The following is a 13,277-nucleotide window of genomic DNA, read 5'->3' on the forward strand; positions in this document are numbered from 1 at the left end:
GGAAATCCTTGAGGCACAAGAGGTTTGCTACAAAAGGTTGTTGAATATTCTCTTTATTAACCTTGTTTGAACTTATTTTGTTTATTTTCATAATGACAACTTCTACAAGTGTATCCTCAAATTCCTCCTTCCTCACAAGATTCTTTGATGGAGACATGAAGCAGGACTTGTTCATCATGATGGACAGGGTGAGAGAAATGTATGAGGATGGATGGAAGAGCAACATACTTAGAGAGCAGTTGAATTTCATGGAGGAAGAGAAGCAGATGCTTTCTGACAAATTGCACGAAATGGAGAGGCAACTTCATATTGAAAATATGAACCTGAAGAGGATGCATGAGTTGGAGTCCCAACTATTTGTTGCCAAAGAAGCCTTGATCAAGTATCAGCTTGAAGAAGAGGTAAAGTTCCTGTTTGTCTTCAAATTCTTCTAAGAATGCTTATATTGGTTATTTTGAAAAACATACTAGAAGCATAGGTTCCAAGCCAATGTCCAAGATGGGATATGAAGGAAAAGGCTTGGGCAAGCATGCACAAGGTACTGTTGAGCCAATAATGGTTGAGGAAAGGACTAAGTATTTGTGTCTTGGCTATGGACAATCTTATGGAGAGAGTTCCAAAACTACCAGGAAGGCCACTGAAACAGTCCCAAGAAGGAGCTTCATTTCATGTCCTCTACCTTAGAAGTATGGAGATTGTATTAAGGAGGAATGCAATAGCTTGAAACATCATTTGCAAGATCCAGGTGTTCAGAAGCACACACTTGAACCAGAGATTTTTGGAAACTCTGAAATCCTTGAAGAGGTTGATGGTGTTCCAAGTGGAGCTACTTCTTCATTCAATTCACCTCCTCATGAAGGCAATAAAGGTGAAAGAGAAAGGTATAAATATGGTTCTAAACACATTCCTTTCGATTTTTCCAAGCATGATAAATTTCCACATAGATATGGGAAAAGAGTTGCATGTTCTTTTGGTGGTTTGGATAACCATAATTTTTCTATATGTTGGAAGAGAATGGCCACATACACGAAACTTTTGAAGGAGAGGAAGCAAGCAGCCAAAGGTCCATTGGACAAGGCAAATCATGCTATCAAGAGGATTCACATGTGTTGCACTTACTGCCATAAGCAAGGACATGTTGCTACAAAATGTTGCAAACTCTGAATCCAACAATGCTTCCACAAAAGCTGAAGAAGGTGGAAAGAGAAATGGCAGAAATGGAAAGGAAGATTCCATGAACAATGTGTCTTAGGATGATTCACATGTTGATGCTGATGTGCAGACAAAAGAGGGACCTTTGAAATGGATCAGTAAGAAATGGCTAGAGTTCTTATCCAATTAAGATTGCATTCCTACTGATGCATCTATTTGCATTTCTTTGTTGATGAGATGTGAGATGCAGTATTTTACCAAGAAGGCAAGTGGAAAAGTTGAGTAGGAGGATCACTTTATTGCTGCAACATTATATTTCATTTCAGCTTCGAAAATATAGTGTGCTTAAGTGAAAGTTGAAGGATGAAATGCATGAATGAGCATGAGATACATGAACACAGGGATGTTGATGTTTTCCTTGTATTTAAACATGTATATGTAATTGACTTGAAGGGTTGATTGCTTTGTTTTTAAACATGCATGTAATGCAATATTAACTTGGGAAAGGTTGATATGGTCTCCAAGATGGAGATAATGATGAAGTGTTTCATCTTTTGAAAAAGAGTTCTAATGGTCTTTTTTTCTACATGCTTGACTTGAAGGGTCATTTGTTTTAAAGGCATGTTTTGTGGGCTTGTTGTCTAGTCCATCATTTGTATGTAGATGTAAGACATGGAGGTGTTCACAAGTTGTGAAATCTGTTTCTTTTGATGAAGCAGCAATTTAGGCCATCTAGTTGTTGTTGACATCTTATCGAACAGGTACAAACGAAAGTTTTGTGGAGCAGATGTACTTCACATTTTTTTGAGCCACCATGGATCAATGATCAAGGAAGAGAAGTTCACACTACCTTCTATGACTATTTCAGCAGAAGTTCTACAGGAAGGAAAGGAGGAAGACAGTTCTTCCCAGGAAGATCATCCCATCCAAGAAGGGAAGTGGTCAGAGACTTTGGATCAGAAGCACTATGCAAGGCAAGTGTGTGGAGGTTCAAAGAAGATCGTGTTGTTACTCTCTTTTACTGTTTAGATCAGTATATCAGTCTTTTTGAGAACAAAAGTTATTTTAGTGGGAAGGAGTGATACAAAATGGATTTTGGATGGACTCCTAAGTATAAGCATTCCTCACAGAGGAAAATGAAAGTCTAAGGAAGTTCTTCAAAATAGCCCCATTGCAGAGATCTTTTCATTCTGAATCTATTGCAACTTGAATGGGAAAAAATGGACTTCGGATGTAGAAGTTATCACAAAAAGAAGTTTCCCTTTATCCTTTGGAAAAAGAGGCAAAATCTTAAAAAAAAAATTGCAAAAGCACCTTATAGAGGCAAATCGCATTGGAAGGGCGAGTGGACGACTTAAACAGGAGGTGGGAGAGACCCCCCCCGATCACCAATCTCTAATATATCAGGTTGGAGATAGGCCTGTGTTCAATGGCGGGACCCCGAGTCGAGTGATATTGTGATCACTGATATCGACGGATCGATGTCGGCGATGCCACGAGGCAAAGGACGGACCCCCAGGCCAATATGACTTGTGATTGTGATATATCACATCGCAGTGTCACCTCACAGTGATGTAAAAAGGGGGATAACGCCGGACCTGATGGATTTTATACGCGCAGCAACATAAGTTTTGAAATCTAATATATGTCGAGTCTCTTTGTATTGGCTCATTTCGGCATGAAAACTGCAACGTCACCTCACAGCGATGTAAAAAGGGGGACAACGTCGGACTTGATGGATTTTATACGTGCAACAATATAAATTTTGAAATCCGATATATGTTGGGTTTCTTTGTATTGGCACATTTTGGCATGAAAATTGAAACACAAAGGAAAATTCCCCGAAGCAATGCGATGCGATCTCGACCGTCGGATCGCGGGGTTATATCGACGACCAGGATTAAATCGGCAATTGGCAATCCCCGATAATAGGGCCAATGTGATTTGTGATAGCAATAGGTAGACCCGATAGGGATTTTTGAGGCGATTGAAGGAAATTTCGTGTCCGAGAATCACTCTCGATAATGTATTTTGCGGACATTCCCTGTGTAAGGTAATTTTCTTAAATTTCAGGTTTTTTCCTATGAAACATCCCTGATTCCTTCTATAACCACTCCTAATCATCATGCCACAATGAAGCAAGCATTTTTACAGGTAATGATGCATTTTGCAGCCACGGAGCCGTAGAGAAAGATGGCCAATCTAACTGACACGGAGCAGAGAAGCTGCATAGCCGTAGAGGGATAATGAAACGCAGATAAATGGCTGGGGTAGCTGAGAAGCTGGTAAAGCACCTCAAAGGAGGCAGAGAGCTCAACTGACAGCAGGAAAAAAGGTAGTGGCAGAGCCAAGAACAGAGAGAGAGAGAAGCTACTGCGCATAGCAGTTGAGACAGTCACTTGGAGGTCAAGCAGATTGTAGAGAGCCAAAGAAGTTAGAGCCGAAGAGCCAGAGCCAGAGCCAGAGCTGAAGAGCCAGAGCCAAATCCAAGAGCCAGAGCCCAAGAGCCAGAGCTAAGAACCAGAGCCAAAGCCGAGAGCCAAAGCGAGAGTTGAGAGCCAGAAAGCTGAGAGCTTCAAGAGCGACGGATAAAATGGTGTCTAAACCCATTGTTTCTGTATAAAACAATGGAGTTGAGCCAAGATCTTGTAAAAAATGGACCTTTCCATAATCTCAGAGAGCCTAGTTGAGTTGACTAGAGCTCACGAAGACGTAGCCCAAGAGTTTTGGGTGAACTCCTAATTAAATTGTTGTCTTGTGTGTTTGTTTTATTGCTGCATTATTACTATTATATGTATTTATATATCAGCTGAAGCACATTAACTTAAAGCACATAAACAGTTCTAAAATAGACATAAGAATTCACCTATATTGCCAAGCACATATTTAATTCTGCATTGGTTAATCATAAAGAATTGGGAAAATTTAAGGTTTGGAAGTGAGAGAGGTTCTTGTAAGTTAGATAAGAAGCCTAAGTGCCCCATTTTCAGATCACTTAACTAGATTTGATCAATTGCAAGAACCTATGCAAAACTCTCTCCTTTTCCACTGCTACCTCAGAACCTTCTTCGACTACAAAAAACACTACTCTTGAACCCTTTCATATCTTCACTTTCATGTCTTTCCTACCTTAAGTTTTATGACATGCCTCTTCATCATCTCGTTCAAGGACCTCCCACAGCTCCTCTGTCCTCTTCTTCCTTCTACTCCTATATCTCGGCTCTATTCTTTGATGTTACTCCCTCTCTATTCCATGGATCATCCTTAGTGCATGAAGGGTTAGATTCTACGGGGGTCAAAATCCATACTCAAAACATCTTTGTCACACAATAACATCTTCACAAAATTTTGAAATTCCCTAATAAATATTACACACGGATCTCCATAATGTTTCTCCTCGGTTCACCAACCTAAATTCAAGATTACAAAGATACAACAAAATAGGACTCAATGTTGGGCATGGAATCCCTCCCAAGGCATGTTTTGGGTCTCAAAGCCCAAGTTTTGACCCGATATTGTTGTAAAGACTCCAGGAAGTGCGGGCGCGGAGTGAAAAATGTACGATAGATTCATAGGGTTGTCTGCCCTAGTTTTGTAATGTAATGTCAACCTACCCATGGTCCACGGACCATGGGATTGTATAAATAGAGCAAGGCTCTAAGTGTAAAACAAGGAAAGGAAGTAGTAGAGGGAAGAGCAAGACTCTAAGTGAATAAGTGTGTCTTTAGGTCGTAAAGTAGGAGAAGGTTCTGCAGCTGAATGTGCAGAGGCCTAGTAGTCTACAGCTGAGTGTGCAGACCCCTGCAGCTGAGTGCGCAGTGCGAAGTCAATTATATAATAGAGGAAGAGATTAATAAAGATAAGTTTTGTTACCAATTTATGTATTTGTTATTGGGTTAATGCATGTTTGATATAAATTGCAAATATACTATTTATTTACTCCGCGCACCTGTATGAATGGTTTATATTGTTAAGTATAACTTAGAGCATGTAAGTAGGCTAAGTTAATCAACTAATATTGGAATACTAGTAAGGACTTTGGTAATAACAATGTTCATCCCCTGAGTAGGGTTGCGCGAAGGAATCATCTCAGGCTACGAGGTACGGGAAAGTGCACATAGCGACATGTGTGTAGGGTCAAACTGCGGACCACTTGAACTCATCAGACATCTCAAGGGTGTGGAAACCTGTTTTTGGCACGATCCCATACTACTTCAAATGAGACCTCAGTCCACGCTCTGTGGACTATTGCCGAAAGGGCCAGTAGTACCAGGATTTGTTTGGCTAAATCAACTCTGAACCTGGGTCAAGCCCCAACAAGCCAACTAATGGTTCTGTTTCCGAGACCGAGATCTGCATAAGAGATGTCTAATGTGTCATTGGAATCCAAAAAAGAAAGAAATTAAAGAGTGGTTGGACAGGAAAATTCATGAGTTCATGGTGTAGGAGAATAGGAATCCATGAGTATCGAAGAATGAGTGGTTAGAGCACTACTTATATACAGAAATCCACGAAATTTTCTTTGCATCCTTCCCCTCTAAGTTGTACGACTGGATCACAAAGCTAGCAGACAATCAGGAAAGGTGTGGGCTTGACAAGCCTATTGTGTGGACTCCAGAGTTGGTGAGCAGACTAGAAGTATCAGAAGATAAGATCGTGCACACTATGGAACATTGGCTCAATCGAATTATAGGAGGGTTTATCATCGAGTTCACAGTAGATACTTTAGTCAGCTATAGCCAAGCAGAACGACACTTCCTTAAAGGATCGCGAGGTAAGTACGTTAAATCTTTGAACACTTGGATTAAGATGCTACTGTGTGAAAAGTGGCTTATGCGAATAAATTGGTGAATGGGGCTACGTGAAGTGGGAGGATCTACAAAATCGAAGGTACTGCTAAAGTAGAGACTAGTCCCTCAATTTCACCTCCACGGGAGAGCAAGGAAGAGCTCACGAAAGTTTCACCAAGGAGTGCGACTAGTTTGATAAGACAGTGAATTCTGCACATACAACCACCACCAGATTCACCATACTCACCCCCATATTCGCCCACACCACCTCTGCAACCACCACAGTTCAATATGGAAAGCACAATAAAATTGTCGGTGTTCAAAGGAGTAGGGAATGAAGATCCATAAAAATGTTGGTTCATGGTAAAGGTTGTATGGGAAGCACAAGGAGTCATGGATGACAATATAAAGAAGGCAACACTCATGAGCGTGTTGCAGGATCGCCCACTAACGTGTTACATTAAGCATTCCAATGACAATCCAAACGCAGGGATCGCGGATATCCAAACTACACTAAACATGGAATTTAGGAGGCCAAAATCGGAGACACAATTGATTATTGGATTTAAGTTAATCGCGACGCTTCCAGGTGAGACCCCCTGGGAGCTAGATCAAAGATTGAAGTGTATGATTCGTGAACCCAATATGACCTTAATAGATAGGAAACACTGCGCATGGTTTTTAGCATCGCTAACGCCACATCTAAGGACTGCACTGTCATAGTAGAAGCTATTCACTCAAGTTGAGGCCTTGGAGATTGCAATGAGACTACACTAGACCCCGATACAAGATCCTAACTTGTGAGTCCAACAGATCCACGTGCAGTTGAAAAACTTGTGCCTTGAGATGTAGAGTTTGAAATAAGACAGGACAACTCACCCAGAAGTGCACGAGGAGGTATGGTGCATAAAGTGTAAAGGCCAGAGACACGACAAGGACCATTGTCCAGTCTTCACGAACTACCTGGCGGGAGGAGGGCCAATGCCATTGAGACCAAAGGCACAAGAAGGACCAAGCGCGACACCTACATTATGGTGCGTGATTTGTCAGATAGGAGGGAAGCATGCTACAGATAACTGCCATCTATTATAGAAGTATACGCAAACATCCTAGAAATTGTTCTATAATTTCTGCAGGTCAGTAGGCCATGATGAGAATACCTGCAGAAGTTATGAACTGATGATGGATCAGACTCCTACCTACAAAGTTCAGACTGAAATGCGAGCCCTTGATAAAAATGAAGGAATGGTGCGCACTGGATTTCAGGGGCGCCGATGAGGTTGAGATGGAATAGGACCAGGGAGGGTTCACGGAAAGTTGATATGTTACAATTGTGGAGGGTCACGACATTATGCCCATGATTGTACAAATCCTACAAGAGCATCATGTTTATATTATACCTAGTTTGATCATGGGACAAAGGATTTCTCCACACTCATAACAAGGTTGCGTGATAAAGGAACACTCCAACCTCCCTCGGCTCAAAACCTACAAATGATGAGGTCTGAGCCACGTGAGGAGGACCTGAATATAAACATAATGCTCCAAAGCGGTATCATGATAGGAGATGACAAGGGCAAGAAACCCAAATAGAGTGCCTAGGTTCGTAAGGCTCTAACAAAGGAACCAGAATTTGATTTGGAGCGCGCTAAGGAGACGTTCACGGAAGCTCAGAAGAGATTCATGAAGGCCTCCAATTCAGGTAGTAAAAACAAAATGGAACCAAATATCGGCCCATCAATGCTCACTACCTTTTTGGAGACATGCATGAAGCTGCTGCGTGACAGCAAGGCGGTGAAAGGGCTGCAAGAACTCATCACTAGATGTGCTGGACCAAGAGAACTGCGTGTAGTATGGAAGCTTGGAAAGCACACAATGCGAACAAGAAGAGAGATGAGATTGACTGCGCAAATCAGAGAATATGAGATGGATCAAGTGATTTTGTATCTAGGTTGGACACGAACATCCTGCCAAAGCTGACGTGGGAGTGCATGGCCAAGCCCACATTGCAATGGTATCCTATTCAATTGCAAATGGTGAACCAACAAAAGATCCTACCACTGAGAAGATTACAGGGAATAATGGTAGATATTGAAGCTGCGAGCGCGCTTGCAGATTTTGAAGTGATAGAGATTGTTGATAATAACAATCCCTATCCCACACTACTGGGAATAGATTAGACCACTGACATGAATGGAGTGATAAATCTAAAGAAGCGCAAGATGATTTTCGAGAAAAAGTGACTGCGCGTAGTGGTACCTTTGGACCCTACAAAAGGATCATGCTACAAAGATCCAATGTGTGACTATGAGAGTGATGACGATCTAGATTGTATGTTCAGGATAACCACATGGGAACAAGACTAAGTGAATCCAATAGCGGATGACAGGATTTCGTGGGAGTGTGAAAGCTCCTGCACCTTATATTCAGATGAAGAGATAGAACGATGGCAGAACCAATTACACGAGGTAACCATGCTTAATTGCAACATGATGATAAGGTCGTTGCACTACGTGGCAACAAAGGCAAGAGATCTACCTATGTATGATGGATTGACCGAGGTAGATGATTTCCTGAACCAATTTGAAAGAGAAGTACTAGAATAGTAGCGTTTCGACACTCTCAAATGGGCACTGGGTGCTACACTGGCAAAATGGTGGGGTACGCATCAAAGGAGTTTTGAGGACTGGCGTGAATGTAGAAGTATGATGCTCAAGTGGTTTGGAAAGCCTTAGATGTGGATGAAAGTCGTGTATGATGGATGAAATAGCCTACGTGCCCACCTCTCCAGATGGGTACAAGTGTATGGTACGTAACCTGCATGAATGCACACCGTCCTCATAATAGGTAATAGGACCAACAAGGGTAGTGGGCAACATGATGGTGCAAATGTTGAAGTATGATAAGACCAAGCACGTCGAAGATTATCCACATGGAAGCCTTTGAGAAAGCATGCGAAGTACTGAATGCAGTCCCCCATGTGAGATGCACTAACTGGGACCTGCGTGTACTAGTGGTTTTATGGGCTTATAGGACCATGTGGAAAGCCTTGACCGCATGGCCACTTCTGAAGCTAAAGTATGAAGCAAAGAGTGTAATCCCTATGCAGCATGCAAAGCTTAGACCGTGCATAGTAGCACCGTAAAATCACATAGCCACAAAAATAGAATGCATGGGACATAAGGAAGCAATCTAATAGGGAAACCTTAGACTCCATGAACTTGAAAAAGAAAGAGTACATTAAGAAAGAAAAGTTCTTTGAGAGACGCGGAGGTCAAGAAGTTGGAGGATGAGATAAGGAAGAATTTCTTGCCGAAAACACTAGAATGGTAAGGCAAGGTGCGTAAGATCATACTAACAAGTTTGAGAACTATCGTCATGAATTGGTTAGTCTGATGCCTTGGCTTGGACCACATATCGCCAAGTGTAGTGACCATGATAGCTCACTGCAAATGGTGAAGCGTGCGATGCCGACCACAACAACAAAAGGTGGGGATTCTCTGAAAATCATGATGGAGGAAAATATGGAGCCGCACACGGGTTGTGTGACCACCTGACTAGCCAAGGGAAGGATAGTTTTAGTGCTCTAGGAAGTTGGAAGGGAGCATGGGACTATAAACTATTCTGCCTGGGAGCTATATGATATTGAAGATGCACACAAAAGTAGAGAGTTACAAGGTCTACAACCGCACATGGGGGATTGCGCTGTCGCGCAGGTTGGTGGAAAGTGACCATTGAAGTCACTATTCACAATGAGATGCTCGACTTGAGGCCAAATGGAGCGGGCGACAGGCATTTAAGACGGGATTTATGGCAAGGTTTGGAAAATCTACCACAAAGAAAGCATTAATGAACCAGAATTAGGGGGAACAGTCAAATTTGAACTCAAAAAGTGCTATAAAACACAAAGGGCTACCCAACAGACAACACTTGGTCATTTGCGAATTGAGCGATTGAGTAGAGCCCTGAGCATTGTGAGACGATCATTGATTGAGCCCCTAAATTTGCGAGTGACAGATTATATCCTAGATACAATGACAAAAACTAAGGACGGTCTATGAATAGAAGAGGTGACCACCGGTAGGGCTGCTCAGACCCTAAATGTGGAGGATGTTCCACAAGGTGCTAGGGTTGTGGTAGAGATCCCCAACTCATCGCGTACGCCAAGACCCAAGAAGGATAAACACGAAATGGCTCCCATATGCCTGTCCTCGAGGAACACACTATGCAGCAAACTATCGATGGAAGAAAAGGGGAAAGTTGTCACGATAGAAATAGATGAGGAAAAAAAAGATTTGTAGGCCCTTATCATTTTGGAGGAAGAAGATGAAGGCATGGAGGTGGATACTCAACCTATGCACTCTGCGACAAAACTGCCTGCTTATGTCCACCCCCCCGTGAAAAGGGAAGACCAAAAGTTCTAAAGGACCTAGGCGAGACCAATAGTTTGCTCCAGACCCCGCTCCTCCCCGATGACATTATGTTCGAAGGCATGCACCTGGCCCACGTGCCGACCATGAAGTTTAAATATTGGGACCTCACTAACCATGAGAAGTTCCCTCACCTCAAGACCAGAAATCTAATGAAGCAAAACACTGTAGGGGTGGTGGCAACATTAGAGCCATGGAAGTGGTTGTGTGATGTGGAAAAGGTCAAGATGTTGAACTTACTATGGGTGTCGCATTTCCACCACACACCAATAACCATTTTCATCATTAGGCAGATGCTCTTCTTGGTTCATGATGGGTATCTATGGCTGGAGGAGCCCATCCTCATCATGATAGACCTAATTTATTGCATTTTCAAGCTCCCTTACAAAGCAAACGACCCCGCGACCATAGCGGAAGGAAAGGGTAGTGATTTTGCCCTTGTGGAGGCCACGAAAAAGAGGTATAAGCTAGAAAAGAAGAAGAGGTGTTACGCCATCTCCAACATTAAGGACAAAGTAGTCTGCGTGGCTACCAAAATCCTCACAGGCAAAGTTATGCGGAAGTGTCGCACTGACGAGTTACCGGCGCTGGTGGTCACACTGGCCGAGGAGTGCGTGGAGGGGGTCCAGTTTAACTCCCTCGAATTCATGCACAAAATTTTTAGAAAATTGCCACACAGCCCAGGAGTAGGGTAAAACCTTCCACTATGTATGGTTATTGTTATCCATAGTGCTCGTGGAGGGGGAATTGCCAGAGGATAGTCAATTCCCCACAATTAACAAAGGTTTACTGGAGGCCGTGAAGTACACTTCGCTCTAGGCCACGAATGATGTGACAAGGATACGCAACACTAAAATATTCTGGGTGCTCATGGAGATGACCATCCGAATGTGGATCAACTATAAGCCACAGTTGTCACCCATGGTGTATAATAGTCTGCAGAGTTTTGCAGAGTTTAAGGCAGACATGAACAACATATTTATCAGGGCGCGAAAGGATCCAATGAAGCAGTCGATGAAGCTACCTTTTGTAGCCACTGATGACACCATTTTCACTGTCTTGGAGTCATGGCCTCTGGAATGGTGCACCCCAGATCTTGCAGAACTTGAAAGGACAATAGTGCAAAAGAAGAAAGACGATGCCAAGATGCACATCGCGTAGTTGGCTAAGAATAGGTGGGAGGAAATAGTAGCCGCTGAGGTACAAGCAGTGTAGGAAACAGCAGAGAAATCCATCGAGATGAAAAAGGTCATAGAAGTAGCCACAACAGCACAGGAAGAAACCGTGAAGGCAGGCGAGGGCCAAGCAACGCCCTCGCAAGGGTAGGAGGCAAAGGAAGTAGAAACAAAAGAAGGAGGCGTGGACCCAGGGACCGCATCCACACATTTGAAGCGCCCACACACGACAGAATGAGCAACGTCAAGGAAGAAGGTCAAGGCCTCGAAATTGGCCATTGACCCAATCACCCTAACTAAGGGTGATCTGCATGACATCAGCGAAATGGTGCGTGTTGTCACAAATGAGGCCCTTTAGGATTTCATGCAGGAGCACCTGACTGTGTTGGGGGCCCTCAGAGAACAGTTGCAAGAGTTATAGGTGCACCCCCTCAGGTTGGTACCCTTTCAACCCATCTCGCAATAAGATCCTTGGCAACAGACTAGATGTTGCGCACACGGATGGCAAACACAATTGTGTTACTAAAAGGGGCTCTCGTGACATCAAACAAGGCCGATATTTTTTCGGTTAGCATGATGAAAGGCCTTGGCCTTAATTTGGATGCCCTTCCATGTGAGACACTATATCTATTACAGGATGGGATAATGGCAAAGCTGTGCGCTAGGTAAATCCGCACGATCCAAGTCCTCAGTAAGCAAAAGATAAACATGGAACAACTCAGCTTGCAGCGTGATGAATTAGTGTCGCAAAATCAACAATTTTTACAAGTGGCAGAAAACGCTTGCCAAAGAATCCTAGAGCTAGCCATTCCAGCAAATCTATGAGTGGAGGTGCGGATCCACAGGTTGGCAACAAGAGTCTGTGAGGCCAGGGATGAAACGACCAAGGTTCAGCCTAGAGTTGAATCTTCAAACTGCCATGTTGTAGTTAGAGGCACAGCCATCCACTCCCCTGGAAGTTAGAGAACAACACGCTAGCACTATCACAGTGCGACTGAAGGAAATCATAGGTGTAGTGTGAGATTGTACCAACATGTTGGAATAAGCACTTGAGGTCCTCATGACTCTACAGGAGGACCCCAACATCCAGCGCTTGGAGATAGAAGCACGAGAACTCCAACAATATTATGACAAGTGTCTGAGGAACTATGCAGACAATAGTCCTCACCTAGAGGCTTGCGAGGATGTAGCAAGCTAAAGCACTGAAGGAGTAGGTGGATGTGGTGTGACACAAGGAGGAAGTTCTCAAAGTGCGTGTTCAACCTTGGGTTGACGAGGCCTTCACTGTCACAACAATCATTGAAGGAAAGCTCGCACACATACAAGGGATACACACATTAATGTAGAGAAGCACCCCCAACATAGAGGTCTCAGAATAGAGAATGCAGCAAATCCAGTAAGCAGCAGTACAGTGCGCTACAAACCTTAGCACAGTTTGAGAACAATTGGAGGGACTTCGTGCAAAGATCGTCGCGCAGACAGAGTGACTTGACTGTGAGTCATGATGTTTGTGTTGGGGGCCTATTGGGCATGGAATCCCTCGCAAGGCATGTTTTGGGCTCAAAGCCCAAGTTTTGACCCGATATTGTTGTAAATACTCCGCGAAGTGCGGCCACGGAGCGCAAAATGTATGAGAGAGTCACAGGGTTGTCCGCCCTAGTTTTGTAATGTAATTTCGGCCTACCCGTGGTCCATGTACCATGGGATTTTATAAATAGAGCGAGGCTCTA

The sequence above is a fragment of the Pinus tabuliformis genome, chromosome 8 (genome assembly GCF_031772625.1).
Source record: "Pinus tabuliformis cultivar Carrire ecotype Pingquan chromosome 8, CPIR1, whole genome shotgun sequence".
In the NCBI taxonomy this organism is placed as follows: domain Eukaryota; kingdom Viridiplantae; phylum Streptophyta; class Pinopsida; order Pinales; family Pinaceae; genus Pinus; species Pinus tabuliformis.